General features: G+C 43.7%; 1 long non-coding RNA gene across 1 annotated transcript in view; it reads right to left on the reverse strand.

Annotated features, from left to right (window-relative positions):
• Window positions 1–7040: 7040 nt before the first annotated feature.
• LOC116970647 overlaps window positions 7041–22567 on the reverse strand; it is a 34908-nt gene continuing 19381 nt past the window's right edge. Inside the window, exons 2-4 of the long non-coding RNA XR_004411230.1 lie at window positions 11304–11450; window positions 7483–7617; window positions 7041–7212 (exon numbers count right to left, since the gene is read on the reverse strand). This is a non-coding gene — a long non-coding RNA (uncharacterized LOC116970647). The remainder of the gene's footprint in view (window positions 7213–7482; window positions 7618–11303; window positions 11451–22567) is intronic.

A 22567-nucleotide genomic window follows, 5' to 3' on the forward strand; every position in this document is an offset into this window, starting at 1 on the left:
TGTAGCTGCCTTCTAGTCCTTTGTGAATCATGCTCAAGAACACACGCTCTGCTGCCTCTCAGAGTTCTGCATATCCTCACCATTTAGATAATTTTTGTGGGCAGCATTGCGACGCAGCTGGTTGCTGTCTGTGTGGAGTTTGCACGTTCTCCCTGTGGCCATGTGGGTTTCCTTCAGGAGCTTCAGTTTCCTCCCACATTATATATTTATTCCTATTAAATTGTATTTTTTCCCTTTTTGCTGATTTATCTGAATATAGTTCACCCATTAAAGTTGTGTTGCTTTTTGTAAATTAGATTTCTTTGGGTATATAATTGAGAAGCCAGTCAAAAATCCCCAGCTAATAATGCTACAGATCTGTAGACATTTCCAAAATGGAATGTAAGCATGCGCAATCTATCTAGCCTGTTGTCACAAATTTAAGTGTCGATGAGAGAGGAAGAAAAGGCTCATGGGGAATGTAGTTCAGGGAAAAGTAAAATCTTCATCATTTTGGAGGGCAGAATATATACTTCTAAGGAATGTAATAGATGTGAGAATTCAATGTTTAATGATGATCTAGAGTCACCCCCTGACCAAACTATGAGGGATCATAGGAAATAAATCTGCCAAATCTGTACTTAAATGTGATAAAAAATTAGGAAGATTATTGATAATTTTTGGTTGTTGTGATTCGTTAATCTCTGCCCTGGGTCTGAGATTTGCCACCACAGAAGATATTTGTATGCTGCATGGGTGTTGACAGCACTGTTGTGCTTTGGGCATCAGAAAAAAAGCATTAAGATACTTGATACATTTCAAAAGATGAAAATTCTTCAGTTTATAAAATGTCCAATTTTAATTTGTATAAAAAGCTGATCGGGCTGTTAATTTAATTGCAATGGAGTGAATTCTTCAAAATGCAAAAGCCAAGTATTTTGAAAGAGCTTCATAGCTCGAGAAAGTCTGGTCTTTCAGATCTAACATTGAGCACCCGTGATTAATGCACTATTTCTGGCCATGCCTATATCATTGTAACTATTCTTCAGAATACCATTTGGAAACCTCTCTACCTCTCCTTTCTATTTTAAATACTCCTCAACCCTTTGCCGTTTGAACAAGTGTTTGATTATCCTCCCTCGTAGCTCTTTTTTTTTTAACAAAAGGACACAAAGTGCTTGAGTAACTCAGCAGATCAAGCAGCTTGTTTGGAGAACATGGATGAGACACTTCTTCAGTCTGAAGAAGGGGCTCGACCCGAAACGTCACCATGTTCTCCTGAGATGCTGCCTGACCTTCTGAGTTACTCTAGCACACTGTGCCCTTTGTGTATTAACCAGCATCTGCAGTTCCTTGTTTCAAGCTCTTTTTTTTAAGATTGGTGCCTGTGAACAGTCTATGAGCATTTCACCATGTTACGGGTACGACCTATATGAAAAGTATTGTGGTTACTTTTGCTGATGTCAGATGACTCTCAGTTCAGGCAATTACATGCAGAGTGTTGCCAGGGGCAGTGATTATGACTTCAAGAGGGAACGCTGGATGAAATTCCTCTCCTTTGCCGAGCACTAGTGAGATAAATTGGTCCTTCTGCCATCTAGTCCAAGAACAATTAAATCAGAACATGAACTGACCTTGGTAACCTCCTGATTCCATTGTATTGTTATCAGCTGAATCTTAGGTTTGTCAATAACTGAATTGTGGTACCTTAAAAACCAACTTCAAACTCAATACAAAATGTAATTGGATTCCTCAGACTCATTTAGTTAACCATGTTATGTAATATGAGCTCATCTATTTTTAAATCAATGAGAATTCGCAGAGCTCATGAATAATTCCAGGCGTTTTACTTTAAAATCTATTTTAGTTTACTTAAATCTCTTTGACAATTCTACACCTTGTCGTCTTCTGGAAATTAGTCATCAGAAAGATGAGAAGATAAAGAAAGGAATTACTGATGTGGCTATAAAATCAGTAAACAACTAACAGTAACAAGTGAGAAGGAGGCCAAAATAAAATTGATTTACTTTTTGAAGTCCTATAAAAAGAAAAAATAATAAATTATCTTCACCACCCCAGCAATTGTGGCACACTTCACTGTCTTGAGTGTCAAAACTAAGGAAGAATTTGCAAACGTTTTTAAATTGCTGTTAATGGAGATAAAGATCTCCACCTTTTAAGCGAGGTACCTTAAAACATGACTGTCATGTGCATGTCCATAAATGTACAAAGCCACTTTCATTGGTAGGTTTTTCTGGGCCATTACTCCTCAGTTCATAGGTAGTGGCCACTGTAAATTGGCCCCAGTGTGGAGACACGTGGCAGATCAGAGAGGAGCTGTTGGAAATTTAAAAACAATAGGTTACAGGGAATGGGATGGGTCTGTGAGCCAGCATAGAGCCAGCTGGTTGCATGGCTTCCTTTTATGTTGAAATAACAATTAAATAAATCTGAAAATATGAAACGCACTTAAATTTTTAGAGTGTTCCCTGAAGGTCTATGTGCACATATACATACTCCAGTCGAACTATTAAGTTACATCCAAACTGAAAATGCTGCGTGTTTCAAGAGAGTTTAATTGTCAAACGCCCCGACAATTAAATAATGACATTCTGACTTGCAGCAGCCTACCAGACCCTTAAACTCAATGCACATGGATAAATAAAATCATTTTTTTAAATCAATAATTTATTAACTGTAGTATTAATGCAAAAAAAAAAACAGATTCACCACTCTGTGCCCAAAGAAATTCCTCCTCATCTCCATTCTAAGGGTACATCCTTTTATTCTGAGGCTATGGACTCTGGTCTTAGACTTTTCCACTAGTGCAAGCATCATCCCCACATCCACTCTATTAAAGAGGATATAAAAAAATGATTTGGGAATGCCAAAAGGAATATATGCTGTGATGTTCTGGGGATAGTACGATACAATACGATAGAACTTTATTTATCCCAGGAAGGAAATTGATCTGCCAACAACGATAAAACCACAAAATACATGAAACATGAAATAAAGTGACAAGTGGAAAGGATTGGGGATGTGCAAAGATTGAGGAGAGACGGGGGGGGGGGAGAAGGGGAGTCAGTCTACCCCATGACAGAAGGGGGGGCAGTTGGATGGTAACAGGGAAGAAGGATCTCCTGTGGCTTTCTGCATCTTGGTGGAACCAGTCTGTTGCTGAAGGTACTTCTCAGTTTGACCAGTGTGTCATGGAGGGGGCGTGCTGCATTTCCCAGGATGCTCTGCAATTTGAGGAGTGTCCTCCCCTCCAAGACCACTTCCCATGAATCCAACTCTGCTCCCAGAACAGAGCCAGCCTTCCTGATGATCACCTTTTAAAAACTATAAGTATATTTCTTTATGCTGAGTACATTGGTTCAGTGAATCTTATGGTGGCTTTGTTTGGAGCAGCAATAGAGCCATGTTTGGACAGGTTCAAAAGATGTGCCCGGATTCCTTTTGCTTATGTTTAATTGGGTTCTGATTGATATTCTACATTAAGCTTCTTCACAGATTCAAGGATAAAATAAAAAAGAGCAGAAATTAATCATAGAAAATTATAATACAAATCATATAAAGTTTGACTGAGTAAGAATTGCAAACTCTAATGAGACAAAAAAGATTAAATCCCAGTTTGAGAGGGAATTGTTGTTGGAATAAGACGGGTATAAAACCATGCAATCTATCAATATCTGAGGTAGGTTTTTAAATTCAGGAATTGGAATCTCTGTTTCTTTTGGCTTGAAATAAAGGTGAGAATTGCGTACCCCAAGATACATGGTGAAACAGTAAAGACCGTACCTGTTGTGAAATTATATGGCAACATTTTGACTGGGATTAGAGAACAACAAACTTAAAATGCAAGATGATTTGTTCTACTTGTTGCAGCAAATATCCTTTCGATATTCTGGTATTACACAGGTGACTGAGTAATAATAATAATAATGGATGGGATTTATATAGCGCCTTTCTAATACTCAAGGCGCTTTACATCGCATTATTCATTCACTCCTCAGTCACACTCGGTGGTGGTAAGCTACTTCTGTAGCCACAGCTGCCCTGGGGCAGACTACGGAAGCGTGGCTGCCATTCTGCGCCTACGGCCTCTCCGACCACCACCAATCACTCACACACATTCACACACATTCACACACAGGCAAAGGTGGGTGAAGTGTCTTGCCCAAGGACACAACGACATTATGCACTCCAAGCGGGATTCGAACCGGCCACCTTCCGGTCGCCAGCCGAACACTTAGCACATTGCGCCAGTGTACCTTTGTTCAAGTTGACATGCTAGAAATAAAAATAGCATTTGGAAAGATCGTTCTTCCCAAAAGAGTGATGGTGTTGTTCAACAGATTGCAACACAAGCAATAGAGGAACTACATTCCGTTAACCAAGAAGCTGTTCCTGGGAAACAGCCACTTCCCCTCTGTTATCAGGCTTCGGAACTGTCCTTCCAAAACTTAGTATCCTCACCAATTCACCTCTACCCCATTGTGGATATTGGACTTGTCTATGGAACTGATGTGCTACAATACGGAAAACTACATTCTGCACTCTGTATCTTCCTCTTTGCTCTACCTTTTGTACTTGAGCCTGATTGGAATGTATGTATAGCATACCTGCCCTGTTTGGATAGCATGCAAAACAAATTAGTCAGGAAATTGTGTAGGGTAGACTGATGGAACTGAAGGCTGATAAATCTCCAGGGCCTGATGGTTTGCATCCCAGGGTACTCAAGGAGGTGGCTCCAGAAATCGTGGATGCATTGGTGATCATTTTCCAATGTTCTATAGATACTAGATCAGCTCATGTGGATTGGAGCAAAATGATTTTATAGGAGCAGGGAGGTTCTACTGCAGTTGTACAGGGTCTTGGTGAGACCACACCTGGAGTATTGCGTACAGTTTTGGTCTCCTAATCTGAGGAAAGACATTCTTGCCATAGAGGGAGTACAGAGAAGGTTCACCAGACTGATTACTGGGATGTCAGGACTTTCATATGAAGAAAGACTGGATAGACTCGGCTTGTACACGCTAGAATTCAGAAGATTGAGGGGGGATCTTATAGAAACTTACAAAATTCTTAAGGGGTTGGACAGGCTAGATGCAGGAAGATTGTTCCCGATGTTGGGGAAGTCCAGAACTAGGAGTCATAGTTTAAGGATAAGAGGGAAGTCTTTTAGGACCGAGATGAGAAAATCATTTTTTACACAGAGAGTGGTGAATCTGTGGAATTCTCTGCCACAGAAGATAGTTGAGGCCAGTTCATTGGCTATATTTAAGAGGGAGTTAGATGTGGCCCTTGTGGCTAAAGGGATGGAGAGAAGGCAGGAATGGGATACTGAGTTGGATGATCAGCCATGATCATATCGAATGGCGTTGCAGGCTCGAAGGGCCGAATGGCCTACTCCTGCACCTATTTTCTATGTTTTTATGTTTCTATGGAGGGTAACTAATGTTATCCCACTTTTTAAGAAATGAGGGAGAGAGACAACAGGGAATTATAGACCATAGTCTGATATCAGTGGTGGGGAAGTTGCTGGAGTCATTAAAGATGTAATAGCAGCACGTTTGGATAGCAGTAAAAGGATCAGTCCAAGTCAGCATGGATTTACCAAGGGAAAATCTTGCTCGACTAATCTTCTGGAATTTTTTGAGGATGTAACAAGTAAAATGGATAAGGGAGAGCCAGTCGATGTAGTGTATCTGGACTTTCAGAAAGCCTTTGATAAGGTCCCAAAAGGAGATTTGTGGGCAAAATTAGAGCACATGGTATTGGTGGTAGGATAGTGACATGGATAGAAAATTGTTTGGCCGACAGGAAACAAAGAGTAGGAATCAAAGAGTCCCTTTCAGAATGGTAGGTAGTGACTAGTGGGGTGCCGCAAAGCTCGGTGCTGGGACCGCAGCTATTTACAATATATATTAATGATTTAGATGAAGGAATGAAAAGTAACATTAGCAAATTTATAGATGACACAAAGCTGGGTGGCAATATGAGCTGTGAAGAGGATGCTATGAGAATGCAGTGTGACTTGGATAGGTTGGGTGAGTGGGCAGATGCATGGCAGATGCAGTATAATGTGGATAAATGTGAGGTTATCCACTTTGGTGGCAAGAACAAGAAGGCAGATTATTATCTAAATAGTGTCAGATTAGGATAATGGGAAGTGTAACGAGACCTGGGTCCTTGTACATCAGTCACTGAAATCAAGCATGCAGGTATAGGAGGCAGTGAAGAAAGCTAATGGCATGTTGGCCTTCATAATGAGAGAATTTGAGTACAGGAGCAAAGAGGTCCTTCTGCAATTGTACCTGGAGTATTGTGTGCAGTTTTGGTCTCCTTGCAATTGAGGGAGTGCAGTGTAGGTTCATGAGGTTAATTCATAATGGCATACGATTAAAGAATAGAACGACAGGGCTTGTATCACTGGAATTTAAAAGGATGCGAGGGGATCTTATGCAAACATATAAAATTATTAAGGAATTGGACACGCTAGATGCAGGAAACATGGTCCAGAACTAAGGCCACAGTTTAAGAATAAGGGGCAGGCCATTTAGAACTGAGATGAGGAAAAACTTTCTCACAAGTTGTGCATTTGTGGAATTATCTGCCTCAGAAGGCAGTGGAGGCCGATTCACTGGATGCGTTCAAAAGAGAGTTAGATAGAGCTCTTAGGGCTTGCAGAATCAAGGGGTATGGGGAGAAGCTACTGATTGTGGTTGATCAACCATGATCACATTGAATCATGGTGCTGGCTCGAAGGGTCGAATGGCCTACTCGTGCACCTATTTTCTATGTATCTAGCTTTTCACTTTACCTTGGTACATGTGACTTTAAGCCTAAACCTGAACCTAAACCTAAACCTAATTTGTCCCGAAAGGAAGTGGATAAGGATCTGCCTTAAGAATATGATAAAAGCTTAAAGAAAACGTTAATGAAAAATTGAAATGTCCTGTGGCTTTTGCTGGTTACATTACATTGCCAGGCCAAAGAATGTGGAAAGCAACTGAGAATATCTTGTAACCAGGAAAATTCCACGAGGTCAAAGAAAGAACATGCAAACTACGCACTGTCAGCACCTGAGATCAGGATGTCGCCATGTTTTACCGCCATTTACAAAAAGTCCAAAATCCGATCCACGCGCTCGATGTGCTTTGCTCCAGACATCTGTTCCCAACACCATATTTTGTGAAAGCACTTTGCTCGGCAGCATCAATACACCTGCATTAAGAGAGGAGCTCAAAAATCATGGGAAACAAAAAATGAAAGAAGGAGAAATTGATGAGGTTAGGTGAATGAGAGCACAGAAATTAATGATTAACATATAGTCTAATAATCTAGAATCGATGCATTAAATACTTTCTATTTTGTAATTGGAGAAAGTGTATGACCCATAGAGTACCCATTGAAGTACAATCACTGTTATAACATGCAAAGCACAGCAACATTCATCAATAAACAGTAAACTTACAATGAAAGAATTTTACTTACAAAGGTGATTGGCATATCACCATTCAGGACACCTCTTACATCCCACTGAGATACGGGCAGCGGCTTGGTTAGCATATCAATCAAAAGGCAACGGCATAGAAATTCATCCTTGATTGCTTTTGACTTTGATGGAACCTAGCTTTGGAAGCAGAATATATTGCAGAATTTCTATTACAGTATATTGTACATTTCATACAAGAGACAAGAACTAATTTCTACCTCAAAAGCTTCAACAATATAGCACTGAACTGTCAGCTTGTTTCAATTCTTTGGAGCTTGATTTGAACTTTAAATATTCTGACAAGGAGCAAGAGTACAGCCAATAAGCCACTACTATCAGCTGAGATCACATCATCCAGACGGTAAAGATTTTAGAATAGTAAATACATTTCATAAGTTAAAAAAAAAAAATTGTATTCCTTTATATTATGTCTTAAAATTATACTTCCCTTTGAATACCTCCCACATTCGAGGAGCAAATCCATTGAATTTATTAAAATATGTTACATAAAAGTAGAAAGCGCAGAGGAAATCTATTTTAGTCATTGGGTTTATCCGTCATTTAGTCTAGATTCCAACTAGAAATTGAATCATTCTTCATGCCTAACACATCACATTATTGAGAGCAGATAACTTTTCTAAGATCCTTCTGAAATTTTATTAAAGTCAGCTGCTCTCCATTTCCATCACTGGTCTGACTGACATTAAAGCTATACCATGTCTTTTCTTTATAATCCCTTTGTCAATAATCCCTTTGAAAATGCAAGTAATGGGCATATTATCATTTATGTAGATATGGGAGGCAACTGTTTAACCAAAAAGAGCATTAATAGATCAAAGATAAATTGCACAAGCTCAGCAGATATTTGTAATCAAGAGCATTCATAGCAAATACCATTAGGCATTCCTAGCTCACCAAGCAGTTGTGATGAACAACAGCAGATGAGCAATTCATTCCCACAACTTGGTGGGGGGCAGGGGGGTGGTATTAATAATGCTATGTTGTGTTAATTTCCGAACATCTTAGTACCCCACAGTAAAATTTTCTCCTCAGTTTTCATCAGGATTTTCATTGTCCACGTACTTAACATTCTCCCATATGACATCAACAGTGGGGCAACATACCGAATTTTGATGACTTGAAATATTAATTGTTCCTCAGATGCTGATGCAGATCTGCTAAGTGTGGGTTTTTTTCCCCCACAGATGCTGTCTGATCTGTTAAGTGTGGGTTTTTTGTTTTCATTTCAGAATTCCACCACATTTTATCTGCAGTGTGATTCTGAATCTCATTCATCTGTAAATAAAGTTCTTGTATATTCACAGATGTACTCATTTTTAAATGGCCATTTTCCCTAAACTTACGCTATTTAAAGATACACTAGAGAGAGTTGGGCTTTCAAATGAAGAGGCCAGCCCTGAATAACCAACTGAGAGTAATTAGGAGCAATAATAAGTGGTCTGAAGGAGCTCATTGGGTCAGGCAGCATCTGTGGAAGACAATGTTTGTGTTAAGACTCTTTTCCGAGATCGAAAGAGTAGAGGAGAAGTGGCCAATATAAAGACATGGGAGAGACGGGTAGGTCAAGAGTTAGTTAGTTAGTAACCAATAGGTGGATACAGGTGGGGAGGGGTTGATGGGCAGATAACAGTCATGTGGAGGAGGAAAGGGAGGCGATATCTGTTCAACAACCTCACCTCTTTAAGATGATAACTTCCCCTCTACTTTTTCAGTCCAGTTGAAGAGTCCTAACCTAAAACGCCAACTCAACATTTCCCTCCAGAGATACTACCTGATCCGCCAATTTACTTTAGCAAAACTTATTTTGTTGTTCATGATTTCAGCACCTACAGTCTCTTGTGCCTTTAGAGAATAATTAGGGCGCCAATGCAAAGGATGCTGGCTTGGGAAATGACACTATTTTAGTTTGCTTATCTTTCCAGTGAATTTCACTCCCAAAATGAACTTTTAGTGACCATAGCTCTTGAATGCAGTTACTGTATGCTGAATAAATCCAATTAGTTTTGAAGTTTAGCTCGATGCCCACCATGTATTTGGAGATGAGGTACTGTTTCATGATGAAGAAGATCAATATTGGGGCAATGCAGCCTTGTCCGATTCCAATATTCACTGAGATTGGGCCTGTTGTAATCCATTTTGTTAGAATCATGGCTTGCACATCATGTGGAGCAAAGATACGATAGAGACAAATGTGATCCACAGCTCTTTCAAAGGAAAGAAGTCAAAGGCTTTGATGAAGCCGAAGAAGACATGAATAGTGGTTTGTGCAGAGCTCTGAACTTTTTTTGGAGTTGTCCACAATGAAGATCAAGTCCAATATATCTCTGGATTAACAGGATTCACACTGATATTGGGCAATGCTCTTCACCTAGTGTGGACAGGATACATTGTTCACATGCCCCACACTGCAGTCCTCTCACTCTGTTCTGAACTCTAAACCAAGATGGAATGATGTAACTTTGGGGGATTCACTGACTCCTGGGAATCTCTGACCCACGATGATTCAAAGTGAGGAAAGAATATTTGGGATAGTATTGAGGGCACTGAGATGATGAATCGGGAGCATAGAGAAGCATGTGCAGGCAGAGTAGGAGTGTGCTTCCTCACATCCATCCTCACTACTCCAACAGCCACCTCCTGCCCCTTCTGGGGAAGAGTCTGCTGTCCTCAGTGACTCCATGTGTCTCATCACAACTCACAAAACTGCAATGGAAGCGAGTTATATTCAATTCTGAGGGACTGCCCGAAAAGGGGAAGAAGAAGATTGGATAAAAGACCAATAATCTGCAAGACTTTGTCTGAAACGGTGGTGGAAATAGATTTATATTTCACTTAGAACATAGAATATAGAAGAGTACAGCACAGGAACAGGACCCTCAGCCACAATATCTGTGCCAAACATAATGCCATGATAAACTAATCTCCTCTGCCTATACATGACCCATGTCCCTCCCATCTAAAAAACACTTAAATGCCATTATTATATCTGCCTCCAATACCACTCCAGGCATTGTGTTGCAGTCACCCACCACTCTCTGTTTTATCTCTAAAATAACTTACTCCACATATCCTATTTAAACTTTGTCCCTCTCACCTATGCCTTCTAGTCTTTGACATTTCCCCAATGGGAAAAATGTTCGAACTGTCTATGCCTCTCCTAATTTTACATACATAAAGCATCCTTTCTACAGTTATTGGGTTACATTCAGCAACAGTCAAACAGCTGGCATAAGCATGATAGGTTGAATGGCCTTGCCTAATTATTTTAGAGATGCATGTAAAAATCACAGAAAGCATTGTCCCATGTGGCAGCTAAACAGTAAGTACTGAGAGCAGTGTGTGTCCAACGTGGACGCTACACTGGGTGGACACATCCAGACTTTTCAATATCTAAATGGACGCAAAGTATTTTAGAAATAGTAATCCATTACTTTCATTATAATTTGTGTCCTGGAAGTATCAATTATTAAGACTTCCAGTGATTTCCATTTTCATTATGTTGCTAGTCTAATTGGCCATTTGGTGATTATTAGCCAAGGGCTGCATGATTTATTTTGGTTGTGCAACTAATCAATCTGGTTGTATCTTTTATTTTTACAGAGAACTGAGTATAATAAATATCTCAGCACATAATATAAACGATGTGCTTGTATTCACCAAATGGTAGTAACAGGCATTAGGAAGAACCAGATACATCCACCTCATTATAGACATGCATAAAAATTCTGTTTTGAAGTTAACTGATTGCTACACTGAAAAAAATAAGCGCATTTGAGAAAACCTGCAGTTTCATGGTCACCATTACCGAGACAGGCTTTTAAAATCCAGGTTTGTTTAATTATTTGGACTTCAGTTCTCCAGATGCTGTGGCGAGATTTAAATTTATGTCTCCAGACCTCTAGATACTCAACCAGTAACTTAATCATCGTGTTGTCATGCCATTTCACTGAAAAAGGAATTAAAAAAAGAACGTCAACCTGGAAATCTCATTTCACCATCACTCAAAGCAGACATTGATCATAGAAAACAGATTGGCTACCTCTCCGAATAATTTATTTTACTATAATTTAAAGTAAATTGGCAAGAAGCATAAATGCAGAGTGTTTCAATCTCGTTCCAATGGGGTTGAAAACTCTAAAGCTACCATTGAGATAAACTATTAAAATTACAGATGTTTTCTAAAAGAGTACTGTTCTTTCAAATAACTTTGTTTGCACTATCTTAGCTGATTGAATTTCAATTTGTCTAATCCTGCTAGTAACCACATTGGCGTGTTCTTTCTTTCAAATAGATTATTATTCTTTTAAAACTGTGGACTCTAAATGCTTAAATAAACACAAAGGAATATTACTTTTTTAAAAGCTGGAATTTTGGCAACCTAAAAAGACTCGAGCATGGAAGATCCATAATGCTGGAGTAACTCAGCAGGTCAGGCAGCATCTCGGGAGAAAAGGATTAGGTTGTAACGACGCCTCCTGGCGCACGCAGGTATTGAACCCGGCGTTCGGAAGCCGCGGTCACGTGACTCGGGAGGGGCTGCTGTTTTCGCGCGGTTTCGCTTTCGCGCCACAGTTGTGTTGCTGACCACCGTTGTGTTCAGACGTGTTTGCAGAGACCTGTATGCCAAAGAACTATTGCGTTAATAAATCAGTTCGGAAAACTTGGTTGTCGTCTTTGCATCCGCCAAATTGGTGACCCCGACCTGTCTAGCCGTAGTTAGACAAGAGATCATGCAGGAGGACTACGTTCCCGCAGAATCGGCTGGCATGAGGCAGGGCTCACCGGGCTTCAAGCTACCTTCCTTTTGGCCAGATCAACCTCAGGTGTGGTTCGCCCACGTTGAGGCACAGTTCCACCTGCATCGAATAATCGCGGATGACACAATGCACTTACATGTGGTTGGAGCTCTGCCACAGGACTGTACCTCGAGGCTGTTGCTGTATATTAGAGAACCACCAACGATCGCAAAGTATGAAGGTTTGAAGGCCCTGCTGTTACACACCTTCGGTCTCAGCCATAGAGACGGGGCGGCGAAGATCCTGCAGATGGACAGTGTCGGCAATCGGCGTCCATCCACCATCATGGCGAAGATGCTGGCCCTGATGGACGGGCATCGCCCGTGTCTCCTTTTCGAACAGTTGTTCTTGGAGCAGATGCCAGACGAAGTCCGTTTGATGCTCGCCGGGGCGATTTCAGCGATCCCCAGCACCTCGCGGAGAGAGCCGACGAGTTGTGGACCCACGGACGGCGGGACATTTGTTCTTTCACCCGCCCCTCTGCCGCGGTGCGGGTGCAATCGAGACGACATCGGGACAAAGGTCAGGATCCGCCCAGCGCCGAAGACGAATCGCTGCTACCGGAGGTGTACAACCGACGATATTGGTGCTACTACCATCTCCGTTACGGTGTGGAAGCCCGAAGTTGCCGAAGCCCCTGTTCATTTCAGGGAAATGCCTCGGCCGATCGCCCATAGAAGCAAATGCGATCATCCCAAACGAACGCCTCTACGTCCGTGATAGCCACTCTGGCCACCGTTTCCTGGTCGACTCCGGTGCCATAGCCAGCATCCTGCCACCGATCGCCCGAGAGAACCACGTCGGTAATGTAGGACCCATCCTCTTGGCCGTTAACGGGAGCGATATTCGCATTTACAATATGCGGACCCTGGACTTAAATTTCGACTCCCACCCGTATAGGTGGAAGTTCACCGTTGCTGACGTCGCCCAGCCGATATTGGGGGCCGATTTCTTGCCCGCGTTCTCCCTGCTAGTCGATGTGCGAGGTGGACGCATGGTCCCTTTGTCGGACCTGTGCCCTGCCAAGATGAGCAACCCGTTCACGCCCCAACAGCAACTCGACGAAGTAGCTGAGATCCAGCAACCTTTCGCAGCCCTTCTCATTGAATTCCCTGGGTTGCTAAAGCTCCGGTTCGACGGGGCCACACCCCGTCATGGCGTGGTCCACCACATTCCCACTGAGGGCCCACCAGTTCAAACCCACGCGCACCGCCTCCCACCTGATAAAATGCGCATCGCACAAGATGAGTTCCAGCTTATAGAAGACCTAGGGATCGTCTGGCGGTCGGATAGCCCTTGGGCTTCCCCTCTGCATATGGTGCCCAAAGCGTCCGGGGGTTGGAGACCTTGCGGTGATTACAGGCGTTTGAACGCGGTAACCACAGCAGATCGGTACCCAGTCCCGAACATCCAAGATTTCTCAGCTCATTTGGAGGGAGCCGCCTTCTTCTCGAAGGTCGACCTTCTTCGCGGGTATAATTAGATTCCGGTCCATCCTGACGACGTCCCTAAGTCGGCCACCATCACCCCTTTCGGGCTTTTTGAATGGCTTAGAATGCCTTTTGGCCTGAAGAACGGCGCTCAAGTGTTCCAAAGGTTAATGGATCAGGTCGGGCGGGGTATGCCGTTCATATTCATCTATCTCGATGATATTCTGGTGGCCAGCAGCTCGCAGGCTGAACATGTCAGGCACCTCCGCCTGCTCTTTGAACGGCTGTGTAGGCACGGGCTGGTGATCAACCCCGCGAAGTGCCAGTTCGGATTGCACTCCATCTCCTTTTTAGGCCACAGCATAACCTGCCATTGCGCGTAACCGCTGCCTGAGAAGGTCGACAAAATCCGTCGCTTCCCGAAGCCACTATCCGTCAAGGGCCTGCAGGAATTCATTGGAATGGTCAATTTCTACCACCGATTTGTCCCGTCAGCAGCCGCCATCATGCAGCCGTTGTTCCAATGTCTGGCAGGCAAGTCTAAGGACCTGGTTTGGTCCAAGGAGGCAGGGATAGCTTTCGAGGGGGCTAAGACCGCGCTGGCCAATGCCACCATGCTGGTACACCCTAGGGCATCGGCCCTCACGGCTCTCACCGTGGACGCGTTGGACGTAGCGGTGGGTGCTGTCCTCGAGCAGCGGGTAGGTAACCGCTGGCTGCCGCTGGAGTTTTTCAGCAGGCAGCTGCGGGCCCCGGAGATCAAGTACAGCGCTCTCAATCGGGAGCTCCTCCCACTTTACTTAGCGATCCGCCATTTCCGTTATTCCCTTGAGGGCCGCGCGTTTACCGCATTCACGGACCACAAGCCGCTCACGTTCGGTTTGAATAAGGTGACAGAACCCTGGTCTGCCAGTCAACAGCGACACATCGCCTACATAACCGAGTTCACTTCTGACATTCTGCATGTGGCGGGGAAGCTGAACATTGTGGCCTTCGCGCTATCCCGTCCGGCGGTCCCTGAGGTTTCTGCTTTAAACCTAGGTGTGGATTAAGCGGAGCTGGCAGCAGCCCAATGTACCGACGCTGGCATGGAGGATTACCACAATGCTGAATCGGGTCTCAAGCTGGCACCGATGGCGTGTGAGTCATTTGCGATGTCTCAACGGGTAAAGCCCGCCCGATCGTCCCAATTGCCTGGAGGCGTCGGTTTTTCGACACCATCCACAGCCTAGCTCAACCGTCCATCCGCGCCACCTCTGCCCTGGTTGCTTCCAAGTTCGTCTGCCACGGATTACGAAAGCAGGTCGCAGCATGGGCCCGCGCTGGTATCCCCTGCCAGACTTCCAAGGTGCAGAGACATGCGGCCAAGCTGGCCATCCGTGAGTCAAGGCACCAGACGTTGGAGGGCTCTACCCGAGCCGGCTGCCTGCCCCTTTTCCGGGGATACGTCCGTGCCCGGGTGCGGATGGAAAGGGAATACGCCCTGTCTACGGGCACCCTGAGGGAGTTCCGGGAACGCTGGGCACCGAGGGGGGTTGAATGTATCCCTGACAAGGATTGCAATATAATTGTTTAGCAGTTGCTTAGCATATTTGTTCGTCTTGTATTATGGTGGTGTTTTGTTTTATTGTATTGTCAATACTATTTTAATATTTGAATAAATATTTTTGATTAAAACATTTTTTTTTTTAAAAAGGTGCAGAGACATGTGCGCCCACCCATGCAGGGTTTTGCTGTTCCAGACGGCAGGTTCCTGCACATCCATGTTGACCTGGTGGGTCCCTTGCCGTGTTCGCGTGGGGCCACTCACTTACTAACTATTGTAGATAGGTTCACCTGGTGGGCGGAGGCAATACCGTTAACTAATACCTCCGCTGAGGCTTGTGCACGCACTATTGTCTCCAATTGGATCGCTCGTTTCGGGGTCCCTTCATAGCAATGTTACAAAATTTTGAGATTTTAAAAATCAAGTCTGCAATTTATCCCATCAGATAAAGCAAAAAAAAAAGTTTAATTTGACACCGAATGCACTTTCATATCTTCAGTATTAAAAAAGGTATGGCCATTTTCATACTCGGAAATTAGCATCTTGTTCCCTATTGCTTTTCCATTGACTTAACACTAAAGCTGTGATCGAGGACAGTCAAAAGCCCATAACTTTCTTAAAAATTAAGAGAACTGAAAGAAATGTTCTGTTATTATAGATTGAAGCATTCTGAAACAAATATGAAACAATCTTACCTGGATGACCTGAAATTAAAGCATATAATTAGTTAGTTTCCCAATTGTAGCTAATTACATAATTCAATTGCTAGATCTAAACATCTATCCATTTCTTAAGAAAAGATCAACATTTTTAAATAGCCTAAGTGTCCAAATAACATACACACAAGAGTTCACAATATAACATGATTTTTAAATCACATTGTCATGGATTTATAGGCCAAATGGAAGGAATTTAGTGTTTAATACTTGCAAATTAATGGCCATTTAAATCCTTGCGAGTGGGTTTTTCTGGAACGCGATCATTTGGAACGTTGCGGTTGTGGTGAATATCGGCAAGAAAAATACTGCCGGTTCGTATGGGGAAAAAATCACCGTTTTGCAACGTAAAATGTGAATTAAAGGCATCTTAAGGAGCACTTTTATACATAAAATAAACGGCTTTCCTTTACCTGTCCCGAACGTGAAATCCGTCCCCGTTGTCTGCGTTGACGGCGTTAGAAGTTGATTTTTAAATTACTCCAGCGCTGAACTTGTCGGGTGATTTAAAAAAAAAAAAATTCACAGAACGCCCGTGGGAACAATTCTTCAGCAAAAGCTTGCACTCCGAGAAAATACAATCCAGGACAGGTAGGTGAAAAACGTATTTTAACCCGCCCCCCCCCCCCCCCTCAAAGGCACCAAAATCGCGCACACGGCCAGTGGCAGAACTGCAGCGCCGCTGAAGGTAAGTTTTGTAACATACCTACCCTTCATATATTACTACTGATCCTGGGGCCCAGTTCACGTCCTCCCTGTGGTGTGGTATGGCGCAGCTGTACGGCGCGAAGCTGCACCAGACCACCGCGTATCATCCAGAGTCGAACGGTTTAGTCGAGCGGTTTCACAGACACCTTAAGTCGGCGTTGAAGGCCCGGCTCACCGGCCCCGATTGGGTCGACCAGTTGCCCTGGCTTCTCCTAGGCATCAGAACTACACCTAAGGAGGACCTCGACGCCTCCTCAGCCGAGCTGATTTATGGATCGGTTTTGCGGGTACCTTGGGATTTTCTGCCCGCCACCCGCAATCAGGAGGTCCCGGCTTCGGCAGTGCTAGCTGACCTTCGCGAGCGCACACACGCGCGTTGGTTCCGGTTCCCACTTCCCGACACGGGTCGTCCGTGGTGCATGTGCCTACTATGTTATGGGATTGTGCTTATGTTTTCCTTCGTATGGGTGCTCACCGCTCGCCGTTACAGCGGGTGTACGAAGGTCCGTACAGGGTACTAGAGACTGGTACCTCGACGTTCACGTTGGACATGATCGTCTCCATCAGCGGCCTTAAGCCAGCCTACATCGACGAGGATAGCCCGGTGGCTATGGCCCTTCCGCGGCGTAGAGGGCGTCCTCCGGCCGTTTTCCGCCCTCTGCACCTGTTACCCCGGTTATGTTTCACCGGCCCTCTCTGTTACGCCTGCCCCTCGTTCGCGTTTGTCGCGTCCGGTTCTGTTTTGCCGGTCCCGAATGTTACGTTCTACCCGGCGACTTCGGTTTACGCTTTCCGGTCAAACCGTCCAGTTACCCGTGCGTTTCCGTACCACGGATTTTGGGTGGGGCCATGTAGCGGCACCTGGCGTTCGGAAGGGGCTGCTGTTTTTGCGCGGTTTCGCTTTCGCGCCCCAGTTGTGTTGCTGACCACCGTTGTGTTCAGACGTGTTTGCAGAGACCTGTATGCCAAAGAACTATTGCGTTAATAAATCAGTTCGGAAAACTTGGTTGTCGTCTTTGCATCCGCCAAATTGGTGACGTTTTGGGTTGGGAACCTTCTTCAGACTCGAGCAGTGGCTCAGCAGAAGAGTTGCTGCCTTACAGTGCCAGAGAACTGGGTTCAATTCTCACTATAGGTTATGTCTGCACAGAGTTTGTGCGTTCTCCCTGTGACCCTGTGAGTTTTCTCTGGGTGCTCTGGTTACTTCCTACATTCTAAGATGTGCAGGTTTGTAGGTTAATTGGCTTCTGTAAATTGTCCCTAATGTGCAGGATAGAACTAGTGTAGGGGTGATCGCTGGTCAGCTCGGACTTGGTGGGCCAAAGGGCCTGTTACCATGCTGTATCTCTAAAGTAAAGTCTAAAATATAGCAGAGCCTATGCAGGTCAATTTTATCCACTGGACACCCCATCCCGCTCTCAGTAATTGCGATGGAATAGTGTCAATCAGAGCCTTGAAAGGGAGTATAAATACTGGAGGGAAAGAGGCTGACTGGCATAGGCTCACTCGAAGGCCCTACAGAGAAATAGCATGGACCAGATGGAGAAATATCACTCCTTCCGTGCCATTTTTCCCACAGAGAGTGGTGAATCTCTGGAATTCTCTGCCACAGAAGGTAGTTGAGGCCAGTTCATTGGCTATATTTAAGAGGGAGTTAGATGTGGCCCTTGTGACTAAAGGGATCAGGGGTTATGGAGAGAAGGCAGGTACAGGATACTGAGTTGGATGATCAGCCATGATCATATTGAATGGCGGTGCAAGCTCGAAGGGCCGAATGGCCTACTCCTGCACCTATTTTCTATGTTTCTATGTTTCTATGACAATTCTCTGATTCCAGGCACAGAATTATGTCCAAATTGTTTTAATATGTTTGGACAGCAGACCTTCAGAGAGTGGTGGGTGCCAAATATGATAGTGGAATTTAAGAAGTTTTTTAATGCAGGCACATAGATATGCAGGGAATAAAAGGATATGGATCACAAGACAGCAGAGATTATTTTAATTTGGCATTATGTTCCGCATGGACTTTGTGCTGTACGGTTCGAGGTTCTAGAATGTGACAAGAAACTGATGGATTTTCTGGATTTCAATTAAGCACTTGCTTTTTCTTTAATTTTTCCATTATAATTGAATCTACAAAATGCAGGACAAATCTAATCCATCCAATTACTGCCTTATTGATCGACTCGAATTCATTTAGCAGAGTGATGGAAAGTATCATCACAAAGAATCTATTCACTAATGCCCAGTTTTGGCTCTGCCAGAAATAGTTGGATCCAGATCTCATTACCGTCGTGGAGCAAACAAGGAGAAAAAAGAGTTGAATAAACTGGTGTGATGAACATAAGAATGTAAGAAATGTAGCTGGAACAGGCCATATTATCTCTAAACCCTACACCACCATTCAAGACAATCCTGGCTGATGTGATTTTGGATGCTGCTTCACTTTCCACCCAATTGTCCATAACCTTATATTCTGCTATATAACAAAGTAGCTGTTCGCTTTAGAATTGAATAAGTCCAATGATTCATTGCCAAATTATCTGCAGGTAGAGCATTCCAAACAATCACAACTCTCAGAACAAATATTTCTCCACATTTTCAGTTTAAATGGGCATACTCTACCCTCAAGTTCTACATTTGCCCAGAACAGAAAACAAGCTTGTCAAGTCCTCTCAGAATCACTTCCAAACTCCATTGAGCATGGACCCAATCTATTTAAATTATTCTTATAAGACAACCATTTCACCTCAGGTATCAATCTTTTGACCCTTCCCTGTACAGAATCCAATTAAAGTATAACACTCAGATGTAGAAATAAGGAACTGCAGATGCTTGTTTACAAACAAAAGGCAAAAGTTCTGGAGTAACTCAGTGGGTCAGGCAGAATCTTTGGAGAACATGGGTATGTGATGTTTTGGTTTGGGACCCTTCTTCAGACATTTCTTAAGTAAAGAGACCAAATCTACATGCTTTACTCCTTATGGGCCTGACCCACTTAGGTGACTTTTTAGGTGACTGCAGGAGACTATGCAGTCAATAGACAATAGGTGCAGGAGTAGACCATTCGGCCCTTCGAGCCAGCACCGCCATTCAATGAAATCATGGCTGATCATCCCAAATCAATACGCCGTTCCTGCCTTCTCCCCATATCCCCTGACTCCGCTATCTTTAAGAGCCCTATCTAGCTCTCTCTTGAAAGTATCCAGAGAACCGGCCTCCACCACCCTCTGAGGCAGAGAATTCCACAGACTCACAACTCTCTGTGTGAAAAAGTGTTTCCTCGTCACCGTTCTAAATGGCTTACCCCTTATTCTTAAACTGTGGCCCCTGGTTCTGGACTCCACAGGGCCCCCACCCCCACGACTAGAGGAAGATGGTCCACCAGATTGACACAATTTGCAGCTGAGCGTGGCCAATGAGATAAGGGGCTGGAGAGCTGCGCTTTTTATTTATTTATTTATTGCCAGTGCTAATGTTGAGTTATTGGCTTAAAATACTATTATTCTGAAATGGAGGGCAGGGAAAATTACTGAAGGGTTGTTTAGAGACTACGATGCGTTGTGACAGCATATGTAAGAAAGGCCTATGACAGTGTCAAAAATATTATACACCTTGCAGGGCTCTCACTTAATTTTTTTTCTCTGTTGTCAGCCGGGCAACCTTGGCAGCTTTTTAAGTTGACAAATGACAGTTTATGTTGTCATTTAAGATGGCTTGCATGTCACGTGCGATAATGTGCTTGGACGAAGTGCGTAGTTACCAGTCGGAATTATGCTCAATGAAGCATTCACATATTATTTCTGCTTCACATAAAGTCACAAACTAAACATATTCACCAATCAAGACATGATATATACAGGTGCACAACCTTTTATCCGAAATTCCGGAAACCGAAAAGCTCCGAAAACCAGACATTTTTTCCAGGATGTCGTCTGCACACCAAAGCTCGCGTTTGGCGCCAAACTTGACCCAAAATGACTCACGGTCAACCCAGGTCTGTACTACTGTAGCGGCTGCCTCCTCCCCGGAGACCGGGGAGACACTTAAACATCTGTAAATCATTGCTTAAATGTTAGTCAGTTAGTTTGGAGGGCTTTTATGTGAAGGGGGGGGGGGGGGGGGGGGGGAGGGTGAAGAGGGAAACTTTAATTCTTAGTCCCCTACCTGGTCGGAGAGGCGGGGAGCGGGCAATGCCTTACCGGGTCGCCGTGCAGTAAGCTCCGGAGCGCTGTGGCCACCGACATCGCGGAGCTGGGGCTGCGGGCTTCCGGCCGCGGGCGGCGGCGTTTGTAGATCCGACCCCGGCAACTCTACCCCTGGCTGCGCGGCGCTCCAAATCCAGCGCCGCCCGCGGCCGGACGCCCGCAGCCCCAGCTCCGCGATGTTGGGAGTCGGCGGCCACAGCGCTCCGGAGCTTACTGCACGGCGACCCGGTAAGGCATTGCCCGCTCCCTGCCTCTCCAACCAGGCAGGGGACTAAGAATTAAAGTCTCCCCCTTCACCCCCCCACCACATAAAATCCCTCCAAACTAACTGACTAACATTTAAGTAGCAATGTTACAAAATTTTGAGATTTTAAAAATCAAGTCTGCAATTTATCCCATCAGATAAAGCATAAAAAGAAGTTTAATTTGACACCTAATTCACTTTCATATCTCAAGTATTAAAAAGGTTATGGCCATCTTCATACTCGGAAATTAGCATCTTGTTCCCTATTGATTTTCCATGGACATAACAAAAAAGCTGTGATCGTGGACAGTCAAAAGCCCATAACTTTCTTAAAAATTAAGAGAACTGAATGAAATTTTCAGTTATCATAGATTGAAGCATTCTGAAACAAATATAAAATAATCTTACTTGGATGACCTGAAATTAAAGCATATAGTTAGTTAGTTACCCAATTTTCATACTCGGAAATTAGCAATTACACGTAGCTAATTCCAAACTTCAATTACTAGATCTAAACATCTATTTCTTAAGAAAAAATTAACATTTTTAAATAGCCTAAGTGTCCAAATATTATTCACAAAGAATTCACAATAAAACATGGTTTTTAAATCTCATTGACATTAATTTATAGGCCAAATGGAAGGAATTTAGTGTTCAATTGCTGTAAATTAATGGCATTTAAATCAGCTTTCGAGTGGGGAAACTGTGGAATGCGCTGGTTTAGAACGTTCACATTGTGGTAGATTTGTGCCCCCAAATGCCCAGAAAAATACTGCGGGATATAATGGGCCCCAAATTAGCTACTCGCAACATAAAACTTTGTATAAAGGGATCTTAAGAAGCCCTTTTTAACGTAAAAATAAACAACCTACCTTCCGTTGTCCCCTGTATGAGATCCGGCCCATTGTCGGCGGTCGCGGGTTTAGAGTTTAATTTTTAACCTACTATAACAAGTAAATAAACCCCTTAAAACTAAAAATAGCTCAAGCGACGGAATCTTCCAGCGAATTTTCGTTAATAATTAACTAGGCTGAACATCCTCGATTTGAACAGCCTAGGGAAAATCGCGTTTTAAACCTGCCCCCTCTAAACGGCGCCAAAATCGCGCACACGGGCTGGGACAGATTTTCAGCGACGCTTCAGGTATGTTTTACAACATACCTAATTTAAGCAATGATTTACAATGATTCCCTGGTCTCCGGGGAGGAGGCAGCCGCTCCAGACTTTTCAAGCCGCCCGCGCTACCTACCTAATCTACGCTAAAAATCTTCCATTCCAAAATCCGAAAAATTCAGAAATCCAAGAAGTGTCTGGTCCCAAGGCTTTCGGATAAAAGGTTGTGTACCTGTACCACAATGATATGCAGCAAAATAATAATACAGTATCTCAACTCTTTTTACACGTAGCAATGAATG

Source organism: Amblyraja radiata, chromosome 3, assembly GCF_010909765.2.
Source record: "Amblyraja radiata isolate CabotCenter1 chromosome 3, sAmbRad1.1.pri, whole genome shotgun sequence".
Classification (NCBI taxonomy): domain Eukaryota; kingdom Metazoa; phylum Chordata; class Chondrichthyes; order Rajiformes; family Rajidae; genus Amblyraja; species Amblyraja radiata.